The sequence below is a fragment of the Lissotriton helveticus genome, chromosome 7 (assembly GCF_964261635.1).
Source record: "Lissotriton helveticus chromosome 7, aLisHel1.1, whole genome shotgun sequence".
NCBI classification, from domain to species: Eukaryota; Metazoa; Chordata; class Amphibia; order Caudata; family Salamandridae; genus Lissotriton; species Lissotriton helveticus.
This window is the reverse complement of record NC_136068.1, coordinates 452,310,266-452,332,581: the sequence shown is the minus strand read 5'-3', so window position 1 is coordinate 452,332,581 and position 22,316 is coordinate 452,310,266. Positions and strand designations below refer to the sequence as shown.

Sequence of the window (22,316 nt, the reverse complement as noted above, 5' to 3'; positions counted from 1 at the left end):
CCCCTCAAATTGTTTGTGCCCTTTGAGGTAGAGATGAGGAAAAGACAATTATTTGTGACAGTGCAGTTCAGCAATCTAAACCAGAACCTTTTTATTGTGACCTACGGTCCTCCTGCAGAGAACCGTAGATGGTGGGATAGGGGACTTTTATGCAGGTAGATAGAGTATCCACCAGAAAGATCATTGCCAAAGGTTAAGAAAGATACTTTTTCCTGTGTTGGATACTTCTCTCTGCAGATTATTGAGCTGATTCTAAAGCCCTAGCCCTCCTCCCCCCCCCAGGTGGTGTGTCTTAAGGAATAGTCAGAGAGGTAATCCTGGAGCACTGAGGTGTCAAAATGTCCATCCCTTTTCACCTCTGAATCCAAGCAATAATGTTTGGTGAAAGTGTGAAGGGCACCCATGTCACTGTACAACAGATCTCAGCCACATTGAATTTGCCTGGTCTGTACTGGAGAGGAAGACTTTGCCCTGAAACAATGGACATGGATTTCCCCCATTAGCTCCTTCTTGGCAAGGACGTAGCACATCTTTATACACATTATTCATTGAACTAAAATCCTTTTTTGAACACTCATGGCTTTCTTCCTGCCTGTATACCCTGCAAACGGCTGGTCACCAGACCTGATCTCCTTGGTGCTGTCTATTTAAAAAGGAACTGCTCTTCTGCAGTTCAATTGGTATAATTTCTCCTCCACCTTTGTGATATGAGGGAGAGCTTAGATGGTATGAATGCTAATGAATTTACTCAGATGGAAAGGAGTGACTTATTTGGGAAGTAAAGCCACTTTAGTAGTGAAGATGAGTTTCTCCAGGAAACACGTGTATGGCAGATGAACACCCAGTGCTTGCCACTCACTGATACATAGGGAGATCAGAATTGTGCTTGCCAGATCTTGCCTATGTTTGCGGAGCTCTCATGTATCAGCATGTGTATGTGACTAAGAGGATGCAGGAAGCCAGACCGAGAAGGCAAAGAAGAACCAAGATTCGAACTGGAGCTCCTTCTCTAAACATCAAGCTCATATCCCAAATGTCCCGGATCCAGCGAGGAGGAGATAAAGCTTGAATAGATGTTACGTACAGTAGTGCCTCTATAAAGAGGAGGCGCTGGTAGGGCTCTAGGTGAGATTTGGGCACGGAGATTGAACAACGCAGGTTTAACATTAGTGATGGTGCTTCCTACAGGTGATGCACATCATCTGCAGCAAGATACTTTTGAGCAGCCAGTCGTCCAAGGACAGGAATTCATGCTTCTAAGATGATCCGCAACCACTGCCATCCCCTTGGTGAAGACCTGAAGTACAATTGTCCGTCCAAGCAGGAGGACCCTAAACTGATAGTAAGAGGACCCCACTAAGAAGTTTAGGTACCTCCTGTACAAATACAGGATCAGTATGTGGAAGTAGTGTGGCTCAATGGTTAGAGCGGCAGACCCTGATGCAGAGGTCTAGCCCGGGACCAGGGTTCAAATCCCTGCTTCGGTGGGTCTTGGGCTCAAAATTCCACGGACCTGATAATTCTCGCCTCGGTGCCTATTCCAATCATGGAGTCCCACTCTGCAACTCTGGGCAATAGCTTGCTTAATCTCCACAACGGCCCCCACAACGCTAAGGATGCCTGGCCTCCACCTTGGGGGTGCCCAGGAGTGGACACCTCACAGGGAAAGCCAGGATGGATTCCAGCCATGTCTGAACTGGGGTGGCAGAGTGGGCTAAAGAACGGTGATGGATTCAACCCAGATCTTTTGACTGGGTGTGAGTGTTTGATTGATTCAGATGCTCCGTCCATCACCACCCCCTTTCGTACCACTTTTGGCCGCCATAAGTGTGGCAGGGTATGCTCAGACGTGAGTCCCTTGCTCACTTTGCCACTGGATTCAAGCAAGCCGGGCTGAAGACGGCTGGAATGCCAGAAACCGGTCCTCGGAAGCTTGTTTCCGTTCCAGGGAAGACATGGCTTGGCAGTTCGGGCTGGACTGTTCCCATGAGGCACAGGGTCAGACTGATTTGCATATAGCCATGTCTGAACTGGGGTGGCAGAGTGGGCTAAAGAACGGTGATGGATTCAACCCAGATCTTTTGACTGGGTGTGAGTGTTTGATTGATTCAGACGCTCCGTCCATCACCACCCCCTTTCGTACCACTTTTGGCCGCCATAAGTGTGGCAGGGTATGCTCAGACGTGAGTCCCTTGCTCACTTTGCCACTGGATTCAAGCAAGCCGGGCTGAAGACGGCTGGGATGCCAGAAACCGGTCCTCGGAAGCTTGTTTCCGTTCCAGGGAAGACATGGCTTGGCAGTTCGGGCTGGACTGTTTCCATGAGGCACAGGGTCAGACTGATTTGCATATAGCCATGTCTGAACTGGGGTGGCAGAGTGGGCTAAAGAACGGTGATGGATTCAACCCAGATCTTTTGACTGGGTGTGAGTGTTTGATTGATTCAGATGCTCCGTCCATCACCACCCCCTTTCGTACCACTTTTGGCCGCCATAAGTGTGGCAGGGTATGCTCAGACGTGAGTCCCTTGCTCACTTTGCCACTGGATTCAAGCAAGCCGGGCTGAAGACGGCTGGAATGCCAGAAACCGGTCCTCGGAAGCTTGTTTCCGTTCCAGGGAAGACATGGCTTGGCAGTTCGGGCTGGACTGTTCCCATGAGGCACAGGGTCAGACTGATTTGCATATAGCCATGTCTGAACTGGGGTGGCAGAGTGGGCTAAAGAACGGTGATGGATTCAACCCAGATCTTTTGACTGGGTGTGAGTGTTTGATTGATTCAGATGCTCCGTCCATCACCACCCCCTTTCGTACCACTTTTGGCCGCCATAAGTGTGGCAGGGTATGCTCAGACGTGAGTCCCTTGCTCACTTTGCCACTGGATTCAAGCAAGCCGGGCTGAAGACGGCTGGAATGCCAGAAACCGGTCCTCGGAAGCTTGTTTCCGTTCCAGGGAAGACATGGCTTGGCAGTTCGGGCTGGACTGTTCCCATGAGGCACAGGGTCAGACTGATTTGCATATAGCCATGTCTGAACTGGGGTGGCAGAGTGGGCTAAAGAACGGTGATGGATTCAACCCAGATCTTTTGACTGGGTGTGAGTGTTTGATTGATTCAGATGCTCCGTCCATCACCACCCCCTTTCGTACCACTTTTGGCCGCCATAAGTGTGGCAGGGTATGCTCAGACGTGAGTCCCTTGCTCACTTTGCCACTGGATTCAAGCAAGCCGGGCTGAAGACGGCTGGAATGCCAGAAACCGGTCCTCGGAAGCTTGTTTCCGTTCCAGGGAAGACATGGCTTGGCAGTTCGGGCTGGACTGTTCCCATGAGGCACAGGGTCAGACTGATTTGCATATAGCCATGTCTGAACTGGGGTGGCAGAGTGGGCTAAAGAACGGTGATGGATTCAACCCAGATCTTTTGACTGGGTGTGAGTGTTTGATTGATTCAGATGCTCCGTCCATCACCACCCCCTTTCGTACCACTTTTGGCCGCCATAAGTGTGGCAGGGTATGCTCAGACGTGAGTCCCTTGCTCACTTTGCCACTGGATTCAAGCAAGCCGGGCTGAAGACGGCTGGAATGCCAGAAACCGGTCCTCGGAAGCTTGTTTCCGTTCCAGGGAAGACATGGCTTGGCAGTTCGGGCTGGACTGTTCCCATGAGGCACAGGGTCAGACTGATTTGCATATAGCCATGTCTGAACTGGGGTGGCAGAGTGGGCTAAAGAACGGTGATGGATTCAACCCAGATCTTTTGACTGGGTGTGAGTGTTTGATTGATTCAGATGCTCCGTCCATCACCACCCCCTTTCGTACCACTTTTGGCCGCCATAAGTGTGGCAGGGTATGCTCAGACGTGAGTCCCTTGCTCACTTTGCCACTGGATTCAAGCAAGCCGGGCTGAAGACGGCTGGAATGCCAGAAACCGGTCCTCGGAAGCTTGTTTCCGTTCCAGGGAAGACATGGCTTGGCAGTTCGGGCTGGACTGTTCCCATGAGGCACAGGGTCAGACTGATTTGCATATAGCCATGTCTGAACTGGGGTGGCAGAGTGGGCTAAAGAACGGTGATGGATTCAACCCAGATCTTTTGACTGGGTGTGAGTGTTTGATTGATTCAGATGCTCCGTCCATCACCACCCCCTTTCGTACCACAGGATGGATTCCACAGCGGTATTCGTACAAGCGCCTTGAGACCCTTGCGGGTGAGTAGTGCGCTATACAAGTATCAATTTTGATCAATTTACAAGTATGCATTCTTCTAGTGGAGGGACACCATCTGGTACTCTGCTTCCAGCACCACAAGAACCCGAGCTAGGTACAGTCTGAAGTCTAGGACAGGACAAAGGCTGCTGTCCTTTTTGGAAACCAGGAAGTACCAACAGTAGCACTTTTGCTCAATTTCCTGCTCTAGAACCAACTCCACCACTCTTCTCTGTGGTACAGCTGGTACCACCTGCCACAGGTTTCAAAGGTGGTCTTCTGGTTAAAAGGACAGGGCCGGAAGTCTGGGGGAGGGTGTCGGCTGGAAGGGTAGGGCATAACCCCTTTTACAATTGTTAGGAGCCCTACTGCTTGAACCCTAAAATTACTAGATGCCTAAACCCACTGCGGTAAAAATAGAAATTCCCAGATATCTTCAATAGCACCCACTAGGGCCGGATATTTCATGTTCTTCCGTGTCAAACAAGCTGTGGTTTCTGTTTTGGGGGTGGGGTTGCATTTGATACCCAGACTCCTAACTTTATCATGGGAAAATAACACTACAAGTGCCTATGTGCAAAAAAGAGAAACATTAAACGATCAACTGGGTGTGTGAGAGAGAGAAAAACAAGGCGATAAAGAACAGTTAACTTTCTTTATGCGGTTTTGTGATCAGCAAAACATAAAAGCACAATATAAATACCAAGGTAAAATAGTAGGATACAAAATGTACACTCTCAAAAACAGGCCTAAGCAATTTCATGGCTTGTCAGTTATATGCAGGGTGCATCTAAAATACATGCTAAGTAAAAACAGTAAAAAAGGAAGCAACAATGCATTACAATCATTAAAATCACTGGCCCAATCCACACTAAGATGACTGAACAGGGACATATGGCCCAGGATCATTGTGGGAAGTGACACATCTAATCACAGCTTGCTCTAAGTTTCATGTCCGATTTTAAAACGTGAAAAACGGTGTTGCCCGTCAGCATCTGTAAAAATGTAAATGCAGGCCGCACTTGTTTAAAGTTGGACTGTTTCAATATTGGGATTAGATAGGATTTCCTCTGGGTATCATAAAAGGGCAAAACATGGTGAAATGAAGCATGTCCTGCAGAGTTAAACCATCGCAGCCGTAGTGAGGAAGTACTGTCCTCTGCTTACACCCCTTGGGTATGAGAGAAGTAAATGGAACATGTCAAGCCGGAACCTGGTCAAAAGGAATCTATTGTGAGGGTTCACTAGAGCAGGTATGTATGGCTCCGCCAACTCGGTGGCCCTTCATATAACAAAGCGGAGGACACTTTGCTTCATTAGCTCCCTCTCTTTCCTTAAAGCATGCCGGCTCATGCCAAACGTCTTCTTCAAGGTGGATGACTCATTTTTTTGCCAATTCCCTCAGGGTTAGTGAAGAGGTCTCCTCTGCCCACGCACGCTAGCTGATTTTTTATATATTTCAACCAAGGTATCCTTATTTCAACCAAGGTATCCTTAGCGCTTGATCCAAGGATAAACAATCTAAAATGATTGCCTTGTTAAACGAGTCCCCCTCCTTGGCCCATATTTTTAACCGGAGTGACAACGGTCTGAAAGCTATCTGGTCTGTGATGTAGGGCATTCCCAATCTTTGTGAACAATAAAAGAGGGATTACCCTGGGGTACGTACAACAATCTTCTCAAGAATTTGTTTTCAGAGATGTGAAGGTCCTTTGCATCTACATATGCCCATATTTCACTGCCATAAAGTACTTTTGACAAGCACCTAGCCCTAAAAAGCTCCAGGAGGGCCCCCACTGGTCTTTTATCTAGCCTCACAGCAAAGTTAAAGATAGGGCCAACTTCCCTATTGACGTCATTTCTTTTGCGGGTGAGTTGTTGAGCCCAGTTGAGTGTGTCGTCCAGGAGTACCCCCAGGTAGGAAAAGACTGTCGTTTTGGGAATGGGGTGAGTCCTACCTTAAAGACATATGATCTTGCATGGCGGGAACCTAGTTGCATGAGGTATGATTTGGAATGATTAATTTTTAGGTCCAGATCTCCCATGAACTGGGCAAACGATGCTAAAATGGTTTGTAAGCCCCTCTCTGTCCTAGCCATCAAGACGGCATCATCTGCGTAGAGCAGAATCAGGAGGCCACGCCAACCGATCCGAGGGTAGTCATTTGTGGTCTCCATTTGTGTTTTCTCCAAGTTGTTAATATAAAGGATGAAAAGAAAAGGCACCAGTATGCAGCCTTGACAGACCCCGCTCCTTACTGGGAATGAGCATGATACCTTCAAGCTCTGCGAGTACCACACTACCGCCTTGTTGTCCCGGTGAGGATCATAGAGAAAGGAGACCAGCTCCCTGTCTACCCCTAAGGTTAAAAGGATCTGCCATAACTTAGTCCTGTTTACGCAATTAAAAGTGTATGACAGATCCATAAAAGCCAGGAAAATGGTGCCGCTGCGGGCAACTGTATATTTGCTGGAGATTAAAAAAAGGTTCAGGAATTGTTCGATCGTAGAACGGCCAGGGCGGAACCCATATTGGACATCCAGCAGAATGTTATTGTCAGTGGCCCAGGTCGCTAACCTATCCAACAAAATCCTGCCAACCACTTTTACCACTGAATCTATCAATGAGATCAGTCTGTAACACACTGTGCTGTCCCCCTTTTTGAAAACTGGCACAATAATGGAGGTGGCCCAGGAGGTCGGAGTACCGACCCTAACAACTGCGTTAATTACAGAGGTGAGGACTGAAGCCCAGAGTGCGACATCTGACAGGTAAAGGTCAGGTGGAATACCGTCGGGACCCAGAGCCTTGTTGCGAGTCAGACCTGTGATACCGCGCCTTGCGTCCTCTTCCAAGACGACTAGTTTTGCGTGAGTACCCCCAGAATTAGGTACGGGGGACGAGGCCAAGTCTCCTTTGAACATAGCCTCGAAGTAACCAGTCTCTCTCTCTGCAGCTGCCCGATGGAGAGGGTTCGAAAGGGTGGCTAGAATGGGCAGTAGCAGGGTTGGGGCTGAGAGCAAGGGACATTTCTTCCTTTTCCGATATAGGTCTCACTTTTATTTAAGCAAAATGTTTCACCTCTTTTTGTCACTTTATGTTATGTTATCAGCATTTATATAGGTTTGTTTTTTACAATATATGGCCAAGTGACTGGGTACTTGTTCCATACCGTTTTGGGATTTTTGTTTGGCTGGTGGCATTCCGGGCTTTCAGTGGGATGCCAAAAGTGTGGGATGGGTCTACAAAGGGAGTAGCCTGTGTAATTAAGGGTGTAGCTTAAGCATAAACTACATTTTTGTGATTTCAGTAGTGTGCCAGCAACCGTACTTTGGTTCCTATTTGAGCTTTCTGTTATTTTTTTCAGATATAAAATACATCTAACATTCACCTAAAACCAGCCAATATGGCTTGGTCAATGGTTGTTAGCTGTTTAAGATAAATGAGTAACACAATTTAGTTGTAAATAAAATTGAAAATGTTTCAATTCTAAAATTGTGAGACTGTGAATTAAACATTTTTGAGGGCTGGTCTAACTGGACTGTTATGGCAGATTTCAGATGTTTTCAGCACCGGAAATTTCCGCGTGAAAGTCCAGAGATTCACAGTACCCTGGTGGCTCTCGTGGTTCTGATGGGCAGATAATCGTTGTTTTCACCCTATCAGAATGAGGAGGTCACTCGTAATACATTGTTTGCAGTTCTTGGTGAAAGCAGGCGTGTGATATAGCGCAGTATATTAAAAACACATTATTCCCGTATTTTACAGTTCAAACTGCGGCCCGAGTTCCTATTTCTTTCCTTGCAGTACGGACCATGAGGCGCTGGCTAGCCCGTTGGGTGCACTGAGGCGACTAATATCTGCTGCCTCACCACACTCGCCAGCCCCGTGAGAAAACTGCCCATGTCCCCAATCACTGGCAACTGGTGACAGGTGCTAGGGGGTGGGGACCTCCCTCCCTTTGGGCACGTTACGATAGCTCCTGGCAGCTGCCTTCACTTCAAACCACCCACCCCTCCCCACTCGGTGTCAAGAATAGCTGTGACCTTCAGCAGAGACAGGAGGTGACCTTTACAGCAAAGGTCAGGTAAGGGGGCATCCGAGGTGTTGGCTTATAAATCTTGCTGCATGAGTGGGAAGCACAAGCAGTAAAGGGGTGGAGCTCAAATCTCAAGGAAGGTATGTCCATTGGGGCATGTTCTTGACAGGTGCAAACCCGACCGTCATTTTGGGGCTAGACATTCTCTCAAGCGGGTACCCCTAAGCAGCCATTACTCTCAGACGTGCTACCACAGCGACACAAGGTATTTGGGGCCCGACCAGTCTGGTTTCTCCGTCTGCACGCAGCCCTGCAGATACAGAAACACAGTGGGTAAAATGCTTGCTCCAGGCATGCTGCCATACTGGGATTCCGGGACTCGGCTCACCCCCTTAGCAAGCAGTTCTACTGTACGAGAACCAAACACGAGCTGAACGGCCCGGCTGTCACCCGCAGGCAACAGTACCACAGTACTGGCACAAGGGCCAGTAGCTCCACCTTCCGGTGCCAAGATCAAGTCCAGCACCTATGTATGCCTGCACATACTGGGAGCTCAGGGCTCCTCGACCCTCTCTCTCTCTCTCTCTCTCAAGTATGCTCCACATATAGGGAACCTTGACCTACCCGTCCCCGCAGAGGTATGTTATTAATTAGGATATCCCTCACAGGAATGTGCCGCTCTCAAGTTACCCACTCCCATGCATTTGTAGGTCATCCAGCATGGATTTTTTGTTGCATGCTGGGATTTGTAGTCCTGTTAAGTGTTAACTCATAAACCCAGATCTGCAAGTCCCAGGATTAAAAAAACATGTGTGACCAGTATGGAAGTGGGAACCGTGAGTCCTCAGGCATTGGCGGCGGCGCGGCACCTGTTCAAATATCAAAATGGGGCTGCCTGAATCTCACCACCTTCAGGGCCGATAATGGTTTCAGGAAGAAGAGTGCCAGCAGACTGTATTTCCTTTTCAGTCGCTCTTCAGACAGTTCATCTGCTGCTTCGTACATTCTTCTGCCTGTTTATTTTTCCAAGGAGTGTTAATACATTGTGGGACTTGAGGTTTTGCTTTTTTTTGTTTCGCAAATCTTTATTAAAATGTGTTTCCCCCAAAAGTACCAAAACATAGAATAACTCACATATCACTCAAAAAATAGAATAACATGGTAACTAACAGGAATACTCAGAGCCCCAGCACACAAAGTACTGTCGATAAAAATGCCAGAAATGTTTTTATAACATTTTACAAAGTCGTCTAGTGAGTCTATTTTAATAAATGTCTGGTTCAAACATTAGAGCAAATGTAAAGTCTGCTCAGATATTTTGTGAGGATTACCTCTCATTTACATCATGCATTAAAATGAGAAGGAACATGGATAGTCATCAGAATGTAACAAAATGAAGGTTGGGCCCTGTTACAAACTGCAATAGTTCGTGCTGGTTCTTCGCTTTCCAGGAATTGAGAAGCAGCCGTAGCTTGGTAGGTGTTTGTTATTTGCCCAGCCACAGCCTAAATAACTCTGGGCTAGGCAGGCGCTTAGGTGCCAGCCTCTTCAAATAGGTTTAAATGCCCGCGTACCAGAGCATCCCGGGTTCGCTGTTGCAGCTAAACAGGTAACGCGGCCCCGGGCGGCCTCTCCATTCTAGACGCGCTACGAATACAGGCACACGTCCACCCTGCCTGGTTTGTACAGTACTGCAAAGGGGAAGGAAACACCCTGCTGCAGAAAGGAGGCGGACTATGGTGGGTGGGGCTACGCGGCCCTCTTCTGCATCATGTTCTGTGCTCCCTCTGAAAGGTCACTTTGGAAACCAGAGAAAGACAGAGGGAGGGAGAGAGAAAGGGGCGGCAGGAAGGGATGACACGGGGGCAGTGACAGCTGGGAAGCTAGGACGTGAGAAAAGGACACACGAAGGGGGCAGGGAGATACGTCCGGAGACAGTGGAGAAGGAGACAGAGGACTGAGGCAGCGAGAAAGAATGGGGAAGAGTCCCGGGTGGATGGTGAAGCATGTAGGGGGTCTACTGCTCCCAAAATACTGGTCAGGTTTGTACATACATGATAAAGGACCTCACCAATAGTAAGCACGGCTGTTATCGTTGTACCTACTAAAAGCTTTTTTTTAAATTGATCACTATACAAAACCCAATTTTTCCTTGTCTTCTTCCGTGTGGATATCATACCTAGACTTACTTGTCAGCATGCTGTTGGATTTGGCGCAGACATCCACATTGTAGGGGCCCTTTCGTGAACCTGCATGCATGCTTGCCCTCTTACTGGTCTCCGTTCACCCTTCAATTGCTCTAAGGGAGCACAGAGAGAACTGCTTTTCATATCTTTGGCTCTTCCGCCAAATTGAAGTGTTCCTCTATCTCAGTGTAGGTGTCTCCTTACTCAGGTATCAATATATTCTGATGTACATGTCTCCTGACCATGGTTGGACTGGCCTACAGGGCAATCAGGCAGTGTCCGATGGGCTGGTCTGACAGGTCAGTGTGTGGGCCAGTGTTTTGGCTTGTGGGCCTGTTTTATGGTCTGCTTGACCGATTTTGTTTACTGTTGATGTCCCTGAAACCGAAACGAACATTTCTTGCAGCACACTCAAATCCATGCAATCTTCAATCCCTTGCAAAACACTTGTACAGCATGCCTTTACAGTTCAACACTGCCCCAATTTTCAAATAATATATGCACATTTTCTCTTTTTAATTAACTAACAGGGCCCCTTTTACTTGGTGCCCCAGTTTGCAATTGCACAGGGAAATGCATTTCCTGTTGAACCCAGTGCAATATGCTCCTGTCCCCGAAGGTGGTGTAGGGACCGTTGTACCCGTTTTGTTCTTTCAGTCTCAGAGTTAGTGTATGATTATCTCATTTATGCAGTTCTGCAGGACTGGCTCTCAGTGATGCAACAGTCTTAGTATTAGTGACGGGGTACCAGTGGTCCACCTTTGTGTGAGAGTAGTGCATATTGTTGAGTTGTAAAATGTGTAGGCTAAGTGGCCCAGAAGATGAGACCAGTGTCATCTTAAGGATTTGTGAGGCAACAAACAGAGCATATTTTGGGGCTCTCTGTTTGAATGTCACATTTCTACTAATTGAAGCTTAAATGATGCCAAATAATATTCCTCATCCTGGGATCATCACCCTCCGCCTGGGACGACTCCTGGTGGCCCCGGCCCTGGGCACCACCCCCAAACCTACAGACCACGCACGCAACCTGGGCTTCATCCTGGACTCCTCCCTGTCAATGACCAGACAAGTCAACGCCGTTTCTTCCTCGTGCTTCAACACCCTGCGCATGCTCCGTAAGATCTTCAGATGGATCCCCATTGAAACCAGGAAGACCGTCACCCAGGCACTCGTCACCAGCCGACTGGACTACGGGAACGCCCTCTACGCCGGAACTACAGCCAAACTCCAGAGAAGACTCCAACGAATCCAGAACGCCTCTGCACGACTCATCCTGGACATCCCCCGACACAGCCACATCACCGGACACCTGAAAGAACTGCACTGGCTCCCCGTCAGCAAGAGAATCACGTTCAGACTCCTCACCCACGCACACAAGGCCCTACACGACCTGGGACCCAAGTACCTCAACGACCGAATGACCTTCTACACGCCCACGCGCCAGCTACGATCTACCAGCCACGCACTCGCCACCGTACCTCGCATCCGCAGAACCACCGCCGGAGGAAGATCCTTCTCCTACCTGGCAGCCAAGACCTGGAACTCCCTCTCCACTCACCTTCGACACACCCAAGACCATCTCTCCTTCAGGAAGCAACTCACGACCTGGCTGTTCGAGCAGTAACACACCCCTTCCCCCAGCGCCTTGAGACCCTCCCGGGTGAGTAGCGCGCTATATAAATGCAGTGATTGATTGATTGATTGAAATTATATGTTTAGTTTTCAGAAACGGGTCGAGGAACTTGTCTTGGCTGAGGCCACAGAATCCTTAAAAGACTGAGTCTGAGTAGGAGTAGGCAGAGAGAGGGAAAGAGTTGGAGATAGGGAACAAATGAATTCAATTTCTCGAGGGTACTTTGAAGATGGGAGACCTGGTGTGAGAAGTTGGCCTGATGTATGATGTCCACAGTTCAGTGGGCACCTTGTATCAGTCCAAACAATCCCTTATGGTGATGCTTGTAAAGTCAACCTTATAGACAAGCTATCCTAGTGGTACCATAGACTAAGCAGTCTTAGGCTAAACTCAAGAGGGCATGTGAAGCCAGCTGTTTTACCATATGCAATCCTGTAATATCAAATGAAAGGACACCACACAAGTTATATATTATAAAAATATATGTATTTATTACTAGAATAATCCTCTGTACTCTTTATGAGTGCAGAGGCACAAGCGTTTAAACAAAAGCACAGTTAAACATTCAAAAGTTGCACAATTTTGGAGAGGGCCGGTGGCCACTCAAACCATATACTAAATAAGTGGTATAAGAATCACTTAACGAACAATGGTAAGGCCTAGGGCCTTGGGAATCGCTGGGACTACTCGGGACTAGCAGTGATGAAGTCGGGAAAGGCCTGCGGGACTCGGGTGCAGCGCTAAAAGCACACGCATGCACCAATGCAAAGTCAATGGTGCGTAAAAGTTATCGAGTTACAGTTTTAGGAGTCTTCCGACTGGAAAAGAATCAAACCACTTTAAACTAGGACACTAGAGGTGTAAACCACCACAGGAGCACCAGTGTTAGATCGTTACCTCACCCACAGGAAGCGGGTGCATAGGTGCCAGAGTGTGTCGGGTTTCGTCGTGTAGATCTATGGAGCCTGGAGATGAAGATGCTGCAGGCGGCCAGAAGAGAAGAGTCTGGTGTGATCCAAGGGGGGATCGAAGATGTAGAGTACTTAAAAGCAGAGAGGACAGAGTCTGGGTCACTCAGCAGTGACCAGGGTGGAACCAGGAAGGAACCAGGCAATGTCGAGCGCAATCAGGTGGTTGTCGAGAAGCTTGTCTCCGCTGCCACGTGGACTCTGGGGCATCGAGGATGGCCAGGAGTGGATCACGAGCTGTCCCATGAAGGCTCTCGCTGTCGGCAATGTCGGCTTCCGGATCGGAGTTAACAAGCCTTGGCAAGGGCAACCCACGCAGGATTAGAAAATCGCTTCTTACTCAGACCAGCAAGGTCAGAGAGGGTGCTCATTTTCAGGGGAGCGAGGGCCAGTCTGGAGCAACCAGACTAGCAGTGTAGTTTCAAAGGTTCGTCGGTTCTGGGGCCACTAGCCAACGGGCAAGCGACCGGACCAACGCGTCGAGCAGGAAAATGCAAAAGGGCTCCACGCAGCACTCGATGAGTGTGGAGGGGAGATCTTCGGTGCACAAGCTGCTCGGGGCTGGGGCTTCTCAAACCCCAATGCACAGCTTCGAGGGTGCCTCGGGAGCTGCACGGTCAGCACTTCGCAGTCTTTTCAAGATGGCCAGCCCCATGCTTCACGTCGCCTCCACGGGTCTCAGATTCGCTGGGACTGTGGATCGGTCTGTCAGAAGTCAGGGAAGCTGGGTCTTGTCGATCTCTGTCGCTCGAGTTCCGGCGGGAACTGCAACAAAGCAAACCGTTGGGCGCTGGATGGTGCCTGTTTGCACAGGGTGGTCACTCCTTGACCACAAGGGAGATTCTTCAGTCTTCTACATCGAGTAGGATGTCGAAGGGTCCAGAGTTTCATTTCATAAGTTTCAGTCAGGATAATCTGAGGCTCCATGGCACAGCTCCTACCTTTATTCCAAATCAAGGGGCTGGATTACCTGCTAGGTCCCTCCTATGGGTGGGACCCAGGAAGGGGGTGGTTACACCCCTTTCCCTTTGTCCAGTTTCGCGCCAGAGCTGGGACTGGAGTGTCCCAGCACCGGTTTGAACTGGGCTATGCATGGGGAGCCTTGTGCGCCCCAGGCAATGTCTAGTTTCATTCAACCCTCCCTGCTACAATCCACTATCTCCTGTCTGGGGAGGTGTAACACCTCCCTGTGACAGGAAACCTTTTGTCCAGGCCTCCCCTGCTGGAGTTTCGGTCAGCAGCAGGAGGCCAGACTCGTGTCTGTGGCAGTAGCATCCATTTTGTGATGCTGGGGCTTTGGTTAGATTTAACCGCGTTTAAGTAAAGTAACATGTCTTCTCCCTCTAGAAGGGTGGCATGCTACCCCCGTCGCCAGAACTGGCGAGGGGGTAGTATTCCAAAGTGTATGACACCTTACACGACATGTTTTGATAAAGCCAAACCAAAGTTAGCAATAACCGCGAGGATTATAATGCACTTAAGAGTAAATGGTATGGCAATACCCTGGAACAGCTATAAGGAAATGGTTCCGAAAGCTGCAGACAGGCTCAGCTCATGCTAGAGCACATCTCACATAAAACCAAGCACTCTGCCTCCAGGATTGTTAAGGCCTGCCATAGGAGTGACTGATAGGCATATATGTTTCCAGATATAGGTATACTGTATCTAAGCAAGGGGTGATTACACGACCTTGCCCCAGCTGAGTGATCAGCCAGTTGTGTCAGTTTGGATAGCCAGCCAGGGGTGGCAAAAGATATGCTGCGGCCCCTGGTAGGCCTTGGATGCACCTATGCCCTGGGTACCTATGGTACACTGTACAGGGTTGATAAGGTGATCCAATCCCAATTAGTTATGCACCTAGAGTACATGGAGTCCATTTTAAGGAGAGAGCAGATAGCCTGGGGCCCTGATTAGCAGGGTCCCAGGCCAACTAAGTCGAAAACCAGCTAAACACTAGGCAAAAAATCTGGGGTAACCATAGTCTGGTATCCACCTTCCTACATACCCCCCCCCTCAAACGAAAGGACATAAGGCTATCCTTGACCAGGTAAGCCTATATTGCCTAAGTGGCCATATAAGGAAGTACCTGCACTAGCATGGTTACCCCCTGTCTCATGGTCCACTAAGCAATCCCTCAGCCTAAGGGTATCAGAGGGTCTCCACCATAGGGAATCTCTACCTGTGGTGTGTTTTGGCAAAGTAAAAGGCTGGTGTTGGAATGGAGTATTGCAGTGAGGCTCCACTAATGTAGGGCTCAGCTTCCTCCAATCACTATCCACCATGGATGCCTTTCTTTCCAGGACTGAGTTGCACTGTGCTCTCAGGGTCAACCTCTGGCTACCTAAAGCTGGAGGCTGGGTCCCTTTTGTTGGCTTACTGGAGGGACAGGTCAGATTTGGGGCCTTTGGGTCCCAGGTTTGGCTGTGCCCAACAGAATCCATCTGGGGGAGGCTCCTAACTAAGTGTAAGGGAGGTCCCTCTGGAGTTTTTAACTTTTTCACCTTGTGCTAGGGCTGCTTGCTTTGGTACCCCTAATCTGCTGATGGGGTGGTTTTCTTAGACAGGGGGCCCTTTGTGGTCCACTGACCTCCTTGACCTCTGCAGCCCTGGGCCGACTGAGGCAGGATAGAGTTGGGCTGGTTACCTGCTCCAGACTGGGTCCCACCTTGGAAGGGTCCACTGACATCAGGGGCTCTGCCAGGCTAGGCCGACTACCTCTGGAGCAGTTCCTTCACAAGGGGTAAGATCAGTTCCCTGAGGAGGCTGATCCTTTCCTAAAGTCTGGTGGGTGGGAGATTTATCTTCCTCCTCAATGCTCTCTGTTTGTGTGGAGTGATCCATAGTTTCAGGCTTCACAACACATGAATCTGTTTGAGTTTGGGCTGTGGCCATCACAGCCCCACCAACCTTTTCAGGCAGGGACTCAGTTTGGGTATGGGCTGTTACCATCACAGCCCTGCTAATCTGTCTAGGGAAGGAGTCTGCTTGAGATGGGGCTGTGACTGGCACAGCCCTTCCAACCTTTTGAGGAAGGACACCTTGGATTGGGGCTGTGGCCATCACAGCCCCACTAACCTTTCCATGGAGATTTACCATTTTAGAATGGGTTTCTTGTTCTATCTCAGCCCAGGCTGAGATTTCCAAATCATTCCCCAGTAGACAATCTACAGGCAAGTTTGGGGACACTGCCACTCTCTTGGGGCCAGTGACACCTCCCCAGCTGAGATTTACCACTGCGATGGGATGATTTTTCTGCACTCCATCAATGTTTGTCACCTGGTATGTGGCACCAGGTAAACGTTGCCTTGAGGGGACTAGATTCTCAGTCACCATAGTGATACTAGCCCCTGTGCCTCTATGGGCCTCAACTTTCTGACCATTGATGTGGGGCTCCTGTCTGTACTTGCTCAAAGTGTTTGGGCAAGAAGTGAAGTTGGCAAACCCCATGCCATTCTCACAGACAAGAGTAGCTGTAGTGGGGGGCCTGGTTAGGCCAGAGCCCACCTCAGCTCCAAAGGTAAACCCAGCCAAATTCTTGGGGGTGCTCCCACCACCTGGGGGATTACTACTAACAGTAACAGGAGGTGTTGGAGCATTACTTGGAGGAATATTCTCCTTATTGCTGGCCTTAGGGCAACTGTTGTCAGTCTTCCAATGGCCAGGCTTTTTACAAGCATGGCAATACGGCTTTTTCACTGTAGAGGAAGTGTCTTGGGACCCACCCCCATCCTTGGAGTTTTGGAGCCCTGGGGAAGTCTTGTCTTTAGATTTATCCCCACCTTTTTCTTGAGGTTTGGTAGACTCCTTCTTCTGGTCATTACCCTGATTTCTAGGCCTAATACTGGTTCTGACCCATTTGTCTGCCCTCTTACCCAATTCTTGTGGAGAGGTCAGATCTGAGTCCACCAGGTGCTGGTGTAAAAGCTGGTTTTGACAATTACTAAGGATCTGCTCCCTCATAATCAAATTATACAATCCTGTATAGTCATGTACTTTGCTGCCAAGCAACCAACCTTCCAGAGCCTTAGTAGCACAATCTACAAAATCAGCCCAGTCCTGAGTCTGAGCTTTTTGGGTATCTCTGAACAACAACCTGTATTGCTCAGTGGTTAGACCAAACCCATCAATAAGAGCACTCTTCAGGACAGTATAGTTTTTAGCATCCTCAGGTCTAAGAGTGAGGAGCTTATCTCTCCCTTTCTCAGAAAAGGAGTACCACAAGATTGCTGCCCACTAGTCTTGGGGGGACCTGCTGTACCATGCAGGCCCTCTCCAGAGCAGTCATCCATTTGTGGATGTCATCCCCTTCTTTGTAAAGGGGCACACTCTTTGTCAGGTTTATATGATCATAGGACCTGTCTTTATCTCTAGGGATAATGCTGCCACCAGTGGAATCTAATCCAATCAATCTTTGCTCCCTTTCTAAAGCAAGTTTAGCTTGGGCCAGGGCTATCTCTTCCCTCTCTATCTGGAGTTCGACAGCCTTCAATCTAGCCCTATGCTCTTTTCTCTGAGGGGAAGTCGTTCCCCTTTCAGAGGCCCTTGAGGAACTAGAAATGTTAGATTCCCTTGAAGGCGATCTTTCTCTTCTATTGCCAGGGAAGAGTCTGCTATTGGGTCTGGGGAGGTGAATCACCTCTCCTTCTCCATGTAGGCTCAAGTTGGCTTGGCTAAGCCTTCCAACTAGGACCTGGACATCCCCCTGATCATCTGAATCTATATCATCCCCCACCTCGTCATCTAGATCTATGGGAGTGATGGGTTCAGTTTCTGGGGGGTTTAGCTCATCTCCTGGATTCCCTGAGGGGCCTGCACTAGCCTTCTCAAGATCATCCTTCTCTAGGAGTCCTATCAGGATTGAGATAGTGGGGTTGTGACCCCTTTTCAGCCCCCTTGAAATGCATAAGCCACTCAAGTCTTTGAAGCCGAGGTTTGCATATCTGGAAGGTCACCTTAGTCAGGTCACCTCTCACAGGTAGAGAGCTGGAAGCTTCACCTGTGCCAGACGTAGCTCTAGTGAGGTGTAAATGGTGCACTTACCTACACCAAGTGTTTTCCTACTGGAACCTTGCTAGTTAGTTGTAGTCAGGGTGTGCTACTCCCTTTTATCTACAACTACTAAGTTCAGCACAACTTAAGTATGTTAAGCTTTTGTTTTAAATGTACCTATAGTACTTAATGTGATCTTTGAAATGATATAAAGATTGCAATGGTAAAAACAACAGCAAGCTCAAATCCCAACCGCTGCACACAAATGTGAGAAGTTGGCCTGATGTATGATGTCCACAGTTCTGTGGGCACCTTGTATCAGTCCAAACAATCCCTTATGATGGTGGTTGTAAAGTCAACCTTATAGACAAGCTATCCTAGTGGTAGCATAGACTAAGGAGTCTTAGGCTAAACTCAAGAGGGCATGTGAAGCCAGCTGTTTTAACATATCCAATCCTGTAATATCAAATGAAAGGACACCACACAAGTTATATATTATAAAAATATATGTATTTATTACTAGAATAATCCTCTGTACTCTTTATGAGTGCAGAGGCACAAGCGTTTAAACAAAAGCACAGTTAAACATTCAAAAGTTGCACAATTTTGGAGAGAGCCGGTGGCCACTCAAACTATATACTAAATAAGTGGTATAAGAATCACTTAACGAACAATGGTAAGGCCTAGGGCCTTGGGAATCGCTGGGACTACTCGGGACTAGCAGTGATGAAGTCGGGAGAGGCCCGCGGGACTCGGGTGCAGCGCTAAAAGCACACGCATGCACCAATGCAAAGTTAATGGTGCGTAAAAGTTATCGAGTTAGTTACAGTTTTAGGAGTCTTCCGACTGGAATAGAATCAAACCACTTTAAACTAGGACACTAGAGGTGTAAACCACTACAGGAGCACTGGTGTTAGATCGTTACCTCACCCACAGGAAGCGGGTGCATAGGTGCCAAAGTGTGTCGGGTTTCGTCGTGTAGATCTATGGAGCCTGGAGATGAAGATGCTGCAGGCGGCCAGAAGAGAAGAGTCTGGTGTGATCCAAGGGGGGATCGAAGATGTAGAGTACCTGAAAGCAGAGGGGACAGAGGCTGGGTCACTCAGCAGTGACCAGGGTGGAACCAGGAAGGAACCAGGCAATGTCGGGCGCAATCAGGTGGTTGTCGAGAAGCTCGTCTCCGCTGCCACGTGGACTCTGGGGCATCGAGGATGTCCAGGAGTGGATCACGAGCTGTCCCACAAAGGCTCTCGCTGTCGGCGGTGTCGGCTTCCAGATCGGAGTTAACAAGCCTTGGCAAGGGCAACCCACGCAGGATTAGAAGATTGCTTCTTACTCGGACCAGCAAGGTCAGAGAGGGTGCTCCTTTTCAGGGGAGTGAGGACCAGTCTGGAGCAACCAGACTAGCAGTGTAGTTTCAAAGGTTCGTCGGTTCTGGGGCCACTAGCCAACGGGCAAGACACCGGACCAACGCGTCGAGCAGGAAAATGCAAAAGGGCCCCACGCAGCACTCGATGAGTGTGGAGGGGAGATCTTCGGTGCACAAGCTGCTCGGGGCTGGGGCTTCTCAAACCCCAATGCACAGCTTCGAGGGTGCCTCGGGAGCTGCACGGTCAGCACTTTGCAGTCTTTTCAAGATGGCCGGCCCCACGCTTCACGTCGCCTCCACGGGTCTCAGATTCGCTTGGACTGTGGATCGGGCTGTTAGAAGTCAGGGAAGCTGGGTCTTGTCGATCTCTGTCGCTCGAGTTCCGGCACGAACTTCAACAAAGCAAACCGTTGGGCGCTGGATGGTGCCTGTTTGAACAGGGTGGTCACTCCTTGACCACAAGGGAGATTCTTCAGTCTTCTACGTCGAGTAGGATGTCGAAGGGTGCAGAGTTTCATTTCATAAGTTTCAGTCAGGATAATCTGATGCTCCATGGCACAGCACCTACCTTTATTCCAAATCAAAGGGCTGGATTATCTGCTCGGTCCCTCCAAGGGTGGGACCCAGGAAGGGGGTGGTTACACCCCATTCCCTTTGTCCAGTTTCGCGCCAGAGCTGGGACTGGAGTGTCCCAGCACCGGTTTGAACTGGGCTATGCATGGGGAGCCTTGTGCGCCCCAGGCAGTGTCTAGTTTCATTCAACCCTCCCTGCTACAATCAACTATCTCCTGTCTGGGGAGGTGTAACACCTCCCTGTGACAGGAAACCTTTTGTCCAGGCCTCCCTGGCCGGAGTTTTGGTCAGCAGCAGGAGGCCAGACTCGTGTCTGTGGCAGCAGCATCCATTTTGTGATGCTGGGGCTTTGGTTAGATTTAACGGCGTTTAAGTAAAGTAACATGTCTTCTCCCTCTAGAAGGGTGGAATGCTACCCCCGTCGCCAAAACTGGCGAGGGGGTAGTATTCCAAAGTGTATGACACCTTACACGACATGTTTTGATAAAGCCAAACCAAAGTTATCAATAACCGCGAGGATTATAATGCACTTAAGAGTATATGGTATGGCAATACCCTGGAACAGCTATAAGGAAATGGTTCCAAAAGCTGCAGACAGGCTCAGCTCATGCTAGAGCACCATCTCACATAAAACCAAGCACTCTGCCTCCAGGATTGTTATGGCCTGCCATAGGAGTGACTGATAGGCATATATGTGTCCAGATATAGGTTTAGATATAGGTATACTATATCTAAGCAAGGGGTGATTACACGACCTTGCCCCAGCTGAGTGATCAGCCAGTTGTGTCAGTTTGGATAGCCAGCCAGGGGTGGCAAAAGATATGCTGCAGCCCCTGGTAGGCCTTGGGTGCACCTATGCCCTGGGTACCTATAGTACACTGTACAGGGGCTAATAAGGTGTTTTCAGGAACGTTTCACCGCGGCCTCCCACTTCTACCTCAGGGCGCCATCTTGAGGTGTTCTCGCCAGGGGTCGATATTGCCAATATCACGGCAGAGCAGCCGCTGGAAGTATCGGCGGCCCCAGCGGCAGACGCTCCAGATCGTCCGATTTTGGCATTTGGCCCTTACAGATAATTTAGTGGGGCTTGGAGGGCCGCGTTATGATGTTGTGCATGGGGTTTCCACGGAGCTGAAGCGCCGGGCAGCCATGTTGGAATGCCAGGTGAACGTTGTAAGGGAAGGGAAATCCTTTAAAGAGAGTCCTTTTCTCTCTGGATTTCCCTTCACTTTTTGAAACTCAGGAACAGCAACATTGGCATGGTGTCACCATGGCTTTAAGTGAAAGTTTTTTCAATATTATATACATGCCATAGTTGCTGCTTATTTATCTTATGCAACTAACAACCATTGACAAAGCCAATAGTCCTGACTTATTGTAGGTATGATGTTACTTGAATCATATATCTGGATGCACTGACAGAAACATCAAAATACAAGTTGGGCTGCACGCTATGCTAAGCACAGATTTTTAGCTTAGTGTTTTAAGCCACACCCTTAATTTCATTGGCCACGCCCCTCTGAGGGACCCCTAAGTTTTTTCATCCCACTTAAATAACAAACTTCATGCAATATGTATAGATGCTAGCAACTACCACGCTACAGAAACTTTTTTTTAGCAGTTTTATATAACCCAAAGGTATCAGAGCGCTATACATGAGCACCAGTTGCATTACAGGCGGACACATTCATGTTTTTAGGGCTCGCCTGCTGATGGGCTTGCGCATAGCTGGCGAGCTATATTGTGGCTTAACTAGAGCTTAACCATCTCGGCGATTTGTTGCTGTGCCCGAGTAAAACAAGTTCAATGCGCAAGCGCATTGGCAAAAAGCTTGTGCACATCAAAGCCACCAGCACATTAAAGCCTCCCTCCCACAGGCATCTCAGCTTCCCCCAGCCGGCATTTCTCCTCCCCTAATTATTCACTGCACGGCCGGCGGCAACATCAAAGGCTGCTGCTGCCGTGACTCGCATTTCTCCTTCCTCCTCCCCTTTCACTGCCCAGGCCGGCCGTACTTTCACTTTACACGGCCGCCAGGCCGTGTCTCGCGTTTATTTTAACATGGCAGCTTTTCCTTTTCTGGTTGAATGTCTTCTAGCTTTCCCTCACCCTATTCTCGTCACCCTTACTCACTCCCATCAATCTCCCAGACTAAACCCTTCTCTTTGTACCCATTCCGGGAGTGACCTTTGTTTCTGTCAAACTCCTCTGCTTCGTGTGTGACGCTTTGTAATCTCACTATTGGCAAGCCGCTTGTAGATGCATTTCTCTCCCAGATGCATTTCTCTCCTGGCTCAAGCTCTACCTATCCCATACTGATATTCTCCCCACTTCCTCCAAGTACATATTCCTTCCCTC

The 22,316-nt window shown here is 49.0% G+C and overlaps 1 protein-coding gene across 2 annotated transcripts in view; it reads left to right on the top strand.

Annotated features, from left to right (window-relative positions):
- ALDOA (aldolase, fructose-bisphosphate A) overlaps positions 1 to 22,316 on the top strand; it is a 52,528-nt gene that overhangs the window by 6,177 nt on the left and 24,035 nt on the right. The window contains exon 1 of one of the 2 annotated variants that reach the window (XM_078652394.1): positions 10,167 to 10,279. The exons of the other annotated variant lie outside the window; for it this stretch is intronic. The gene's annotated coding sequence lies outside the window, so the exon portion shown is untranslated. Of the gene's footprint in view, positions 1 to 10,166; positions 10,280 to 22,316 lie in introns of those variants that run through there. 2 annotated transcript variants of the gene reach the window in all.